The sequence below is a fragment of the Eschrichtius robustus genome, chromosome 6 (genome assembly GCF_028021215.1).
Source record: "Eschrichtius robustus isolate mEscRob2 chromosome 6, mEscRob2.pri, whole genome shotgun sequence".
NCBI lineage: Eukaryota > Metazoa > Chordata > Mammalia > Artiodactyla > Eschrichtiidae > Eschrichtius > Eschrichtius robustus.
This window is the reverse complement of record NC_090829.1, coordinates 4184781-4197554: the sequence shown is the minus strand read 5'-3', so window position 1 is coordinate 4197554 and position 12774 is coordinate 4184781. Positions and strand designations below refer to the sequence as shown.

Sequence of the window (12774 nt, the reverse complement as noted above, 5' to 3'; positions counted from 1 at the left end):
TATTATTTATTTTTGGCTGCGTCGGGTCTTCGTTGCTGCACGCGGGCTACCTCTAGTTGAAGCAAGCGTGGGCTACTCTTCGTTGTGGTGCGCAGGCTTCTCACTGCGGTAGCTTCTCTCGTAGCGGAGCATGGGCTCTAGGTGCACGGGCTTCAGTAGTTGTGGCACACGGGCTCAGTAGTTGTGGCTCGTGGATTCTAGAACGCAGGCTCAGTAGTTGTGGCGCACGGGCTTAGTTGCTCCGTGGCATGTGGGATCTTCCCGGACCAGGGATCGAACCCGCGTCCCCTGCATTGGCAGGCGGACTCTCGACCACTGCGCCACCAGGCAAGTCCCTAGACCCAAATAATTCTGACATAGTAAAAAAATATTCTGGGCGGACCTTCAGGATGGCAGAGGAGTAAGACATGGAGATCACCTTCCTCCCCACAAATACGTCAAAAATGCATCTACACGTAGAATAACTCCTACAGAACACCTAATGAATGCTGGCAGAAGACCTCAGACTTCCCCAAAAGGCAAGAAACTCCCCACGTACCTCGGTAGGGGAAAAGAAGAAAGAAAAAACACAGACAAAAGAACAGGGATGGGACCTGCCCCTCTGGGAGGGAGCTGTGAAGGAGGAAAAGTTTCCACACACCAGGAAGCCCCTTCACTGGCAGAGACGGGGGGGTGGGCAGGGGAGAAACTTTGGAGCCACGGAGGAGAGCACAGCCACAGGGGTGCGGAGGGCAAAGTGGAGAGATTCCCACACAGAGGATCAGTGCCGACCAGCACTCACCAGCCCGAGAGGCTTGTCTGCTCACCCGCCGGGGCAGGTGGGGGCTGGGAGCTGAGGCTCGGGCTTCGGAGGTCCGACCCCAGGGAGAGGACTGGGGTTGGCTGCGTGGACACAGCCTGAAGGGGGCTAGTGCACCACAGCTAGCCGGGAGGGAGTCTGGGAAAAAGTCTGGAGCTGCCGAAGAGGCAAGAGACCATTGTTTCGGGGTGCGCGAGGAGAGGGGATTCAGAGCGCTGCCTAAATGAGCTCCAGAGACAGGCGCGAGCCACGGCTATCAGCGCGGACCCCTGAGACGGGCATGGGATGCTAAGGCTGCTGCTGCTGCCACCCAGAAGCCTGTGTGCAAGCTCAGGTCACTCTCCACACCTCCCCTCCCAGGAGCCTGTGCAGCCTGCCACTGCCAGGGTCCTGTGATCCAGGGACAACTTCCCCGGGAGAACACACGGCGCACCTCAGGCTGCTGCAACGTCACGCTGGCCTCTGCCGCCGCAGGCTCGCCCCGCATCCGTACATGTCCACAATCAACTTGATGTACCTGCATCTGTGGAATACCTGAATAGACAGCAAATCATCCCAAATTGAGGCTGTGGACTTCGGGAGCAACTGTAGACTTGGGGTTTGCTTTCTGCATCGAATTTGTTTGTGGTCTTATGTTTATTTTAATTTAGAGCTTATTGTCATTGGTAGATTGTTTATTGATTTGGTTGCTCTCTTCCTTTTTTTTTTTAAATATTTTTTTTTTCCTTTTTCTCTTTTTGTTGAGTGTGTATGTGTATGCTTCTTTGTGTGATTTTATCTGTCTAGGTTTGCTTTTACCATTTGCCCTAGGGTTCTGTCTATCCTTTTTTTTTTTTTTTTTAGGATAGTTTTTAACGCTTGTTATCGTTGGTGGATTTGTTTATTGGTTTGGTTGCTCTCTTCTTTCTTTTTTTTTATTACTCTTTTATTCTTTTACTTAAATGATATTTTTTATTTTAATAACTATATTTTTTTTTCTTTCTTTCTTTCTTTTTCCCTCCCTTTTTTTCTGAGCCGTGTGACTGACAGGGTCTTGATGTTCCAGCCGGGTGTCAGGCCTGAGCCTCTGAGATGGGAGAGCTGCATTCAGGACATTGGTCCACCAGAGACCTCCCTGCCTCACATGATATGAATCAGCGAGAACTCTCCCAGACATCTCTATCTCAATGCTAAGACCCAGCTCCACTCAATGACCAGCAAGCTCCAGGGCTGGACGCCCCATTCCGATCAACCAGCAAGACAGGAACGCAACCCCACCCATTAGCAGAGAGGCTGCCTAAAATCATAATAGTTCACAGACACCCCAAAACACACCACCGGACACGGCCCTGCCCACCAGAAAGACAAGATCCAGCCTCATCCACCAGAACACAGTCACCAGTCCCCTCCACCAGGAAGCCTACACAACCCACTGAAGCAACCTGGGCCACGGGGAGCAGACACCAAAAACAATGGGAACTGCGAACCTGCAGCCTGCGAAAAGGAGACCCCAAACACAGTAAGTTAAGCAAAATGAGAAGACAGAGAAACACACAGCAGATGAAGGAGCAAGGTAAAAACCCACCAGACCAAAGAAATGAAGAGGAAATAGGCAGTCTACCAGAAAAAGAATTCACAGTAATGATAGTAAAGATGATCCAAAATCTTGGAAATAGAATGGAGAAAATACAAGAAACGTTTAACAAGGGCCTGGAAGAACTAAAGAGCAAACAAACAATGATGAACAACACAACAAATGAAATTTAAAACTCTCTAGAAGGAATCAATAGCAGAATAACTGAAGCAGAAGAACGGATAACTGACCTGGAAGATTAAAAATAGTGGAAATAACTACCACAGAGAAGAATAAAGAAAAAAGAATGAATTGAGGACAGTCTCAGAGACCTCTGGGACAACATTAAATGCACCAACATTCGAATTATAGGGGTCCCAGAAGAAGAAGAGAAAAAGAAAGGGACTGAGAAAATATTTGAAGGATTATAGTTGAAAACTTCCCTAATATGGGGAAGGAAATAGTCACTTTCAGGAAGCACAGAAAGTCCCATACAGGATAAATCCAAAGAGAAATATGCCAAGACATATATTAATTAAACTATCAAAAATTAAATACAAAGAAAATATATTAAAAGCAGCAAGTGAAAAGCAACAAATAACATACAAGGGAATCCCCATAAGGTTAACAGCTGATCTTTCAGCAGAAACTCTGCAAGCCAGAAGGGAGTGGCAGGACATATTTAAAGGGATGAAGGGGAAAAACCTGCAACCAAGATTACTCTACCCAGCGAGGATCTCATTCAGATTCGATGGAGAAATTAAAACCTTTACAGACAAGCAAAAGCTAAGAGAATTCAGCACCACCAAACCAGCTTTACAACAAATACTAAAGGAACTTCCCTAGGCAGGAAACACAAGAGAAGAAAAAGACCTACAAAAAGAAACCCAAAACAATTAAGAAAATGGTAATAGGAACAAACATGTTGATGATTACCTTCAATGTAAATGGTTGAAATGCTCCAACCAAAAGATACAGACTGGCTGAACGGATACAAAAACAAGACCCGTATATATGCTGTCTACAAGAGACCCACTTCAGACCTAGGGACACATACAGACTGAAAGTGAGGGGATGGAAAAAGATATTCCATGCTAGTGGAAATCAAAAGAAAGCTAGAGTAGCAATTCTCATATCAGACAAAATAGACTTTAAAATAAAGATTATTGCACGAGACAAAGAGGACACTGCATAATGACCAAGGGATCAATCCAGGAAAAAGATATAACAATTGTAAATATTTATGCACCCAGCATAGGAACACCTCAATACATAAGGCAAATGCTAACAACCATAAAAGGGGAAATCGACAGTAACACAATAATCCTAGGGGACTTTAACACCCCACCTTCGGCAATGGACAGATCATCCAAAATGAAAATAAGGAAACACAAGTTTTAAATGATACATTAAACAAGATGGACTTAATTGATATTTATAGGACATTCCATCCCAAAACAACAGAATACACTTTCTTCTCAAGTGCTCATGGAACATTCTCCAGGATAGATCATATCTTGGGTCACAAATCAAGCCTCGGTAAATTTAACAAGATTGAAATCGTATCAAGTATCTTTTCCGACCACAACGCTATGAGACTAGATATCAATTACAGGAAAAAAATCCGTAAAAACTACAAACACATGGAGGCTAAACAATACGCTACTAAATAACCAAGAGATCACTGAAGAAATCAAAGAGTAAATCAAAAAATACCTAGAAACAAATGACAATGAAAACACGACGACCCAAAACCTATGGGATGCAGCAAAAGCAGTTCTAAGAGGGAAGTTTATAGCAATAAAATCCTGCCTCAAGGAACAAGAAAAATCTCAAATAAACAACCTAACCTTACACCTAAAGCAATTAGAGAAAGAAGAACCAAAAAAAAAAAAACCCCAAAGTTAGCCAAAGGAAAGAAATCATAAAGATCAGATCAGAAATAAGTGAAAAAGAAGGAAATGATAGCAAAGATCAATAAAACTAAAAGCTGGTTCTTTGAGAAGATAAGCAAAATTGATAAACCATTAGCCAGACTCATCAAGAAAAAAAGAGAGAAGACTCAAATCATTAGAATTATAAATGAAAAAGGAGAAGTGACAACTGACACTGCAGAAATACAGAGGATCATGAGAGATTACTAAAAGCAAGTCTATGCCAATAAAATGGACAACCTGGAAGAAATGGACAAATTCTTAGAAAAGCACAGCCTTCCGAGACTGAACCAGGAAGAAATAGAAAATATAAACAGACCAATCACAAGCACTGAAATTGAAACCGTGATTAAACATCTTCCAACAAACAAGCCCAGGACCAGATGGCTTCACAGGTGAATTCTATCAAACATTTAGAGAAGAGCTAACACCTATCCATCTCGAACTCTTCCAAAATATAGCAGAGGGAGGAACACTCCCAAACTCATTCTACGAGACCCTGATACCAAAATCAGACAAAGATGTCACAAAAAAAGATAACTACAGGCCAATATCACTGATGAACGTAGATTCAAAAATCCTCGACAAAATACTAGCAAACAGAATCCAACAGCACATTAAAAGGATCATACACCACGATCAAGCGGGGTTTATCCCAGGAGTACAAGGATTCTTCAGTATACACAAATCAATCAGTGTGATACACCATATTAACAAATTGAAGAATAAAAACCATATGATCGTCTCAATAGATGCAGAAAAAGCTTTCGACAAAATTCAACACCCATTTATGATAAAAACCCTCCAGAAAGTGGGCATAGAGGGAACTTACCTCAACATAATAAAGGCCTTATATGACAAACCCACAGCCAACATCGTTCCCAATGGTGAAAAACTGAAATCATTTCCTCTAAGATCAGGAACAAGAGAAGGATGTCCACTCTCACCACTATTATTCAACATAGTTTTGGAAGTTTTAGCCACAGCAATCAGAGAAGCAAAAGAAATAAAAGGAATCCAAATCAGAAAAGAGGAAGTAAAGCTGTCACTGTTTGCAGATGTCAAGATACTATACATAGAGAATCCTAAAGATGCCACCAGAAAACTACTAGAGCTAATCAATGAATTTGGTAAAGTAGCAGGATACAAAATTAATGCACAGAAATCTCTTGCATTCCTATACACTAATGATGAAAAATCTGAACGAGAAATTAAGGAAACACTCCCACTTACCACTGCAACAAAAAGAATAAAGTACCTAGGAATAAACCTACCTAAGGAGGCAAAAGAGCTGTATGCAGAAAACTATAAGACACTGATGAAAGAAATTAAAGATGATACAAACAGATGGAGAAATATACCATGTTCTTGGATTGGAAGAATCAACATTATAAAAAGGACTATACTACCCAAAGCAGTCTACAGTGATTCAGTGCAATCCCTATCAAACTACCAATGGCATTTTTCACAGAACTAGAAGAAACAATTTCACAATTTGTATGGAAACACAGAAGACCCCAAATAGCCAAAGCAATGTTGAGAAAGCAAAACAAGAGCTGGAGGAATCAGTCTCCCGGACTTCAGACTATACTACAAAGCTACAGTAATCAGGACAGTATGGTACTGGCACAAAAACAGACATGTATAATCAATGGAACAGGATAGAAAGCCCAGAGATAAACCCACGCACATATGGTCACCTTATTTTTGATAAGGAGGCAAGAATATACAATGGCGAAAAGACAACCTCTTCAATAAGTGGTGCTGGGGAAAGCTGGACAGCTACATGTAAAAGAATGAAATTAGAACCCTCCCTAACACCATACACAAAAATAAACTCAAAATGGATTAAAGACCTGAATGTAATGCCGGACACTATAAAACTCTTAGGGGAAAACATAGGCAGAACACTCTTGACGTAAATCACAGCAAGATCCTTTTTGATGCACCTCCTAGAGAAATGGAAATAAAAACAAAAATAAACAAATGGGACCTAATGAAACTTCAAAGCTTTTGCACAGCAAAGGAAACCATAAACAAGATGAAAAGACAACCTTCAGAATGGGAAAAAATATTTGCAAATGACGCAACTGACAAAGGATTAATCTCCAAAATATACAAGCAGCTCATGCAGCTCAGTATCAAAAAAACAAACAACCTAATCCAAAAACGGGCAGAAGACCTAAATAGACATTTCTCCAAAGAAGGTATACAGATTGCCAACAAACACATGAAAGGATGTTCGACATCACTAATCATTAGAGGAATGCAAATCAAAACTGCAATGAGGTATCACCTCGCACCGGTCAGAATGGTCATCATCAAAAAATCTACAAACAAGGAATGCTGGAGAGGGTGTGGAGAAAAGGGAACCCTCTTGCACTGTTGGTGGGAATGTAAATTGATACAGCCACTATGGAGAACAGTATGGAGGTTCCTTAAAAAACTATCATATGACCCAGCAATCCCACTACTGGGCATATACCCTGAGAAAGCCGTAATTCAAAAAGAGTCATGTACCACAATGTTCATTGCAGCTCTGTTTACAATAGCCAGGACATGGAAGCAACCTAAGTGTCCATCGACAGATGAATGGATAAAGAAGATGTGGCACATATATACAATGGAATATTACTCAGCCTTAAAAAGAAACAAAATTGAGTTACTTGTAGTGAGGTGGATGGACCTAGAGTATGTCATACACAGTGAAGTAAGTCAGAAACAGAAAAACAAATACCATATGCTAACACATATATATGGAATCTTAAAAAAAAAAAAAAAAGTGGTTCTGAAGAACCTAGGGGCAGGACAGGAATAAAGACACAGATGTAGAGAATGGACTTGACGACACGGGGAGGGGGTAGGGTAAGCCTGGACGAAGTGAGAGAGTGGCATGGACATATATACACTACAATATGTAAAATAGATAGCTAGTGGGAAGCATGCACATAGCACAGGGAGATCAGCTTGGTGTCTTGTGTCTACCAAGAGGGGTAGGATGGGGAGGGTGGGGGGGAGACACAAGAGGGAGGGGATATGGGGATATATGTATACGTATAGCTGAATCACTTTGTTATACAGCGGAAACTAACACACCACTGTAAAGCAATTATACTCCAATAAAGAGGTTAAAAAAAAAAAAATTCCGGTCAATATGAATCTACACTGTCCAATATATGTGACCATCAGCTGCATGGAGCTATTTGGATTTAAATTCATTAAAATTAAATGAGATTGAAAATTCACTTCCTCATTCTCATTGCCCTCATTTCAAGTGTCAAATGGCCACATGTGCTCTTGGTTATGGTATCAGATCAGGATGAGAACTAGAACATTCCCATCATCACGGAAAGGTTGACTGGACAGCGCTGCTTCAAAACAGTTCTGTTGAATAGTAATTTCTCGAAAAGACACATTTTGGCAGCATGAACCAACTCAGAGTGATACTGTTAACTGAGTTATTTAATCCACTGTTAATAAGTACATAGACAGCTTACTGACTTAAAAGAAGCAATAAAATTTGGAGTTCTGACTGAGAGCCAGATAAAACTTGGAATGGGCACAAATGGAATATACGTTATCTGCAGACACGGCCCGGTTTGTGAAGTATCTCCTGCCCTGTGCTTTCGAGGTCCTTCTTTGGTGGCACTATTGGTGACTCCTTAATTAGCCGACATTATATAACTAACTGTGGTGACCATTCTTGGAAAATCATCTTAAAATTCCTCAGAGTGGCTCACAAATTATATCTTCAGATTTGGGAAGTGTGTCTCTGCACACTGTTTCATAGCTGTATGCTCTCCTGTGTGTATTTTTTAAACTAAATTTCATCTACCTTGAAGTAATGTTGTAAGTACAAACCTATAATTTACTTTTAAGCCCTTCCTTCTAATAAACTTATCTATGTGTATTGCGTCTAATTATAGCTCCGGGCGTAACCATGTGTATTATTCATCTAAATGAGTGAGCCTGTCTGGCAACAAGGGCTGTTGTTGGCAAGCTTTTGCTGTCATCTGGCCTGAATATTCCCGTCTGCCTCACTGTCTGCTTCAGGAGAGGGAGGTCAGTGGTCAGATGGGGCAGGGAGGCTGGACCCCGGTCCCTTGCACCATGTTTCAGTACTCGGCCATAAACTTGGCTAACTGTGATTTTCTTTTATTTTATTTTACTACATCTTATTTTAAATAAGAGAAATCAAACTGTAGAAATAAAGTTGAACTCTCCTTCATTCTCTATGTTCAGATTTCCTCCCCTCACCCCCTCCAGTTCTCCCCTGTTCCTTGCACAGCTACCATCTTGAATTTAGGTGTATTTTTCCAGTTCATTTCCTGAAAGACATTGACGTAGATATGTATCCATAAATGATATAAAAATGTTGTTTTATTAATATGTTTCTAGTTTCTATAGTAGGATCACACTGTACCTGTGCTACAACTTGCTGTTGGCATAGTTTATCTTAATATAAAAATGTGATACAGATCTAAGAAGATATCTAACTCCTAAGTAAGTTATGAAACCTAGTAATAAAACAGATAGCTCCTGAATCCGCCACACATCCTGAGACGTAGAACATCCCCAGAACCATTGAAGCTCCTGTGTGCTACTTCTCCACCCTCTGATTCCTCCCCTCTGGAACTTTTTGTGTATGTCCCTCCATAATTTATTTTCCTGTTTACTTTTATACTTGGTAGAAATAAGTGTCATACCGTATATATTCCTTTTAGACTTGCTTTTTTATCCAATATGCTATTTCTAAGATTTATCAATGTTAGTCTGTATATTTTCACTGCTGGGTAGTATTCCTTTGGGTGAATGTATCCATTTTTCTGTCAGTGAACATCTGTGTTGTTTCTAATTTTGCTGTTACAAATAGTGCATCCATGAACATTCTTGTACATGTCTTCTGGTGCATGTGTAAAAGTTCTTCTGGGGTATGTACCTAGGAATGCAATTCCTGTGTTGTATTATAGAACTGTCTATATTCAACTGAACTAGGGAAGTCCACGTTCTCATTCAGAGTGATTGACACCCTCATCAACAATGGATATAGTTCTTGTTTTTCCACATCTTCATCAACACTAGGTTTTGTCAGGCATTTATTTTTGCCTATATATTTTGTGAAATAATATTAAATTGTAATTTTAAGTTTCCTTTCTCTTATTTTAATGAGATTGAGCGTTTTTCATATGATGATGGCCATTCGTGGTTCCTCTTTTTTCCTTTCTAATGGATCATTAGTCTTTTCCTTATTGATTGGTAGGAATTTGTATATTATGGACACTAGAATTTTGTCAGTTTTATATGATCCAAATATCTTTTCTCAGTTTATGGCTTGCCTTGTCACTCTCTTTAGTCAAACTCCAAAACTTTTGACTTTGGCACTTAAGTGTTTAATCCATCTGCAACAGAGTTTTGCATATTTATTGAGGTAGAAATCAAATTTCTCTGTTGTCCAAAGACAAAACTGTTTTCTTAGCCCCATCAGTTCTGACATACATCAGATTTTCATATGTGTGTAGAAAAGTTTCAGGAGCTTCTTGGAGCTCCCAAACTCATTCTAGAGTCAACGTGTCAAGTTTCGTTTTTTAAAAAACTGTTGGACTGTGGATTAGAATTGCATTGGATCAGGGAGAAATTGACATACCCAGGATCCTGGGTCTTCCTACCTATAAACTTGGTGTCTTCATCTATTGATAGTTAATTTTCTTGAGTGTATTTCAATGTGTTTTATAATTTTCTCCATAAAAATCTTAGATATTTTTTATGAAATTTATTCATAAGTTTCTTATATTTTTAATACTATTATAAAAGGTATCTTAAAATACGTTTTCTAATTTTGCTGGTGTGTTGAATGCAGTTGATTTTGCCTATTGATCTTACATCCAGCTACTTTGCTAAACTTTTATTAAATTTAATAAATTGTGTATCGATTTGGGGAGGTTTTTTCTGTGTACATAAATACTGCAAATGCCAACAGCTTTATTTCTTCCATCCCAACCCATAAATCTTTTGGGTTTTTTTCCTGTGTCTTTCGTACCTTGACGAACATGAGCTCTAGTACAGTAATGATTAGAAATGGATATAGTGGGCACCCTTGTCATGTTCCTCAGTTTTTAAAGGGTGTGCTTTAATATTTTACCATTGAATATATAGTTGCTATGAGGTTTTTGGTATATGCTTTTTATCAGGTTAAAGATGTTTCTTACTATTCTAATTTTGCTAGGAGTTTTTATCTTAAATAGCTATCATTTTTAATAAAAAAGCACCTATGGAGTGCTTTTTCTGCACCTATAGAGATTATCAATTTCTTCTACTTTAATGTGTTATACGGTGAATTACAATAATAATTTTCTATTATTAAACTATCCTTGCATTCCCAGAATAATCCGAACTTGGTTAAGATGCATGCTTTTTTGGATTTTGGGTTTTTGGGGGGGTTTTTTTTGGTGTCACCATACAAAAATGTTCCATAATTATTGACTGTATACTTCATACCTGTGACTCATTTATTTTGTAACTGCAAGTTTGTACCTCTTAATCTCCATCACCTGTTTCTCTCATCCACCAACCCCTCCTCCCCTCTGGCAACCACCTGTTTGTTCTCTGTATCTGTGAGTCTGTTCTGTTTTCTTACATGTATTCTTTTGTTTTGTTTTTTAGATTCCACATGTAAGTGAAATGATGTGGTATTTGTCTTTCTCTGTCTGACTTATTTCACTTAGCATAATACCCTCAAGGTCCATCCGTGTTGTCCCAAATGGCAAGATTTCATACTTTTTATGGCTCAGTAATATTCCATTGTGTGTATATACATGTACCACATCTTCTTCATCCATTCATCTATCGATGGTACTTAGGTTGCTTTTTGTATCTTGGCTAGTGTAACTAATGCCGCAGTGAACTCTGGGATGCATATATCTTTTCAGTTACTTTTCAAATTACTGTTTTAATTTCTTCAGATAAATACCCAGAAGCGGAATTACTGGATTGTGTGGTGGTTCTATTTTTACTTCTTTGAGGAATCTCCATGCTGTTCTCCGTAGTGGCTGCACCAACTTACATTCCCGCCAACAGTACACAAGGGTTCCCCTTTTGTTCACATCCTCGTCAACCCTTGTTAATTGTTGTCTTTTCGATGATAGCCATTCTGACAGGTGTGAGGTGATATCTCATTGTGGTTTTTTGTTTTTTAATTATTTATTTTTTATTTATTTATTTATTTTTGGCTGTGTTGGGTCTTCGTTTCTGTGCGAGGGCTTTCTCTAGTTGCGGCGAGCAGGGGCCACTCTTCACCGCGGTGCGCGGGCCTCTCACTGTCACGGCCTCTCTTGTTGCGGGGCACAGGCTCCAGACGCGCAGGCTCAGCAGTTGTGGCTCACGGGCCCAGCCGCTCCGCGGCATGTGAGATCTTCCCAGACCAGGGCTCGAACCCGTGTCCCCTGCATTGGCAGGCAGATTCTCAACCACTGCGCCACCAGGGAAGCCCCCTCGTTGTGGTTTTGATTTGCATTTCATGATTAGTGATGTTGAGCATCTTTTCATGTGCTTGTTGCCCATCTGTATGTCTTCTTTGGAGAAATATCTATTCGGGTCCTCTGCCCACTTTTTAATAGGTTGTATGTTTTTTGATATTGAGTTGTATGGGTTCTTTGTATACCTTGGATATTAACCCCTTACCAAATGTATCATTTACAAATATCTCCTCCCATTCAGTAGGCTGCCTAGGAATGATAGTTTCCTTCACTGTGCAAAGGCTTTTTAGTTTGATGTAGTCCCATTTGTTCATTTTTGCTTCTGTTTCCCTAGCCTGAGGAGACATATACAAAAAAAATATTGCTAAGATGTCAATCTTAGATGTCAAAGAGTGTACTGCTTTTGTGTTCTTCTAGGATTTTTATGGTTTTAGATCTCACATTTAAGTCTTTAATCCATTGTGAGGTTAATCCTGTATATGGTGTGAGAAAGTAGTCCAGTTTGATTCTTTTGCATGTAGCTGTCCAGTTTTCCCAGCACCATTTATTGAAGAGGCTGTCTTTTCCCTATTGTATATTTTTCCTCCTTTGTCATAGATAAGATGCATGCTTTTTTGACATACTGCTCAACAATGAATTTTTTGTAGATATGAACTAATTTCAAAATAAGAAAGAAGACAAATCTTTGTTGGCAATAAAATCTTCCCAAGCACTTTAACAGGGTTTCCCACTTTGCTACAGGGTGTGAGGGGAATTTCTGGCTGTTAGATGTACATATTAGCTTGATGGGGCAAGAGGAATACTGGAGCTAAACAATAATCTCACTTTGCCTTCTGTTACCCTGGGAGAATTAACACAGTTAAGTTGACTTGTGTGGGCCTTATTTTCCTCAGTGAGTTTCTCTGCAGCTGGGGGACGTATGTTTGCTGCTAGTAGCCATGTGGCTTCCCTTGCTTCACTGTTAACCCAACATCATCATCCAATAAACATTTACTTACTAGGCACTGAGGACAAGGC

The 12774-nt window shown here is 40.0% G+C and overlaps 1 protein-coding gene across 2 annotated transcripts in view; it reads left to right on the top strand.

Annotated features, from left to right (window-relative positions):
• Window positions 1-12774, top strand: part of LOC137766113 (ubiquitin-conjugating enzyme E2 E2) — a 361694-nt gene that overhangs the window by 263553 nt on the left and 85367 nt on the right. The gene's annotated exons all lie outside the window — the stretch shown is intronic.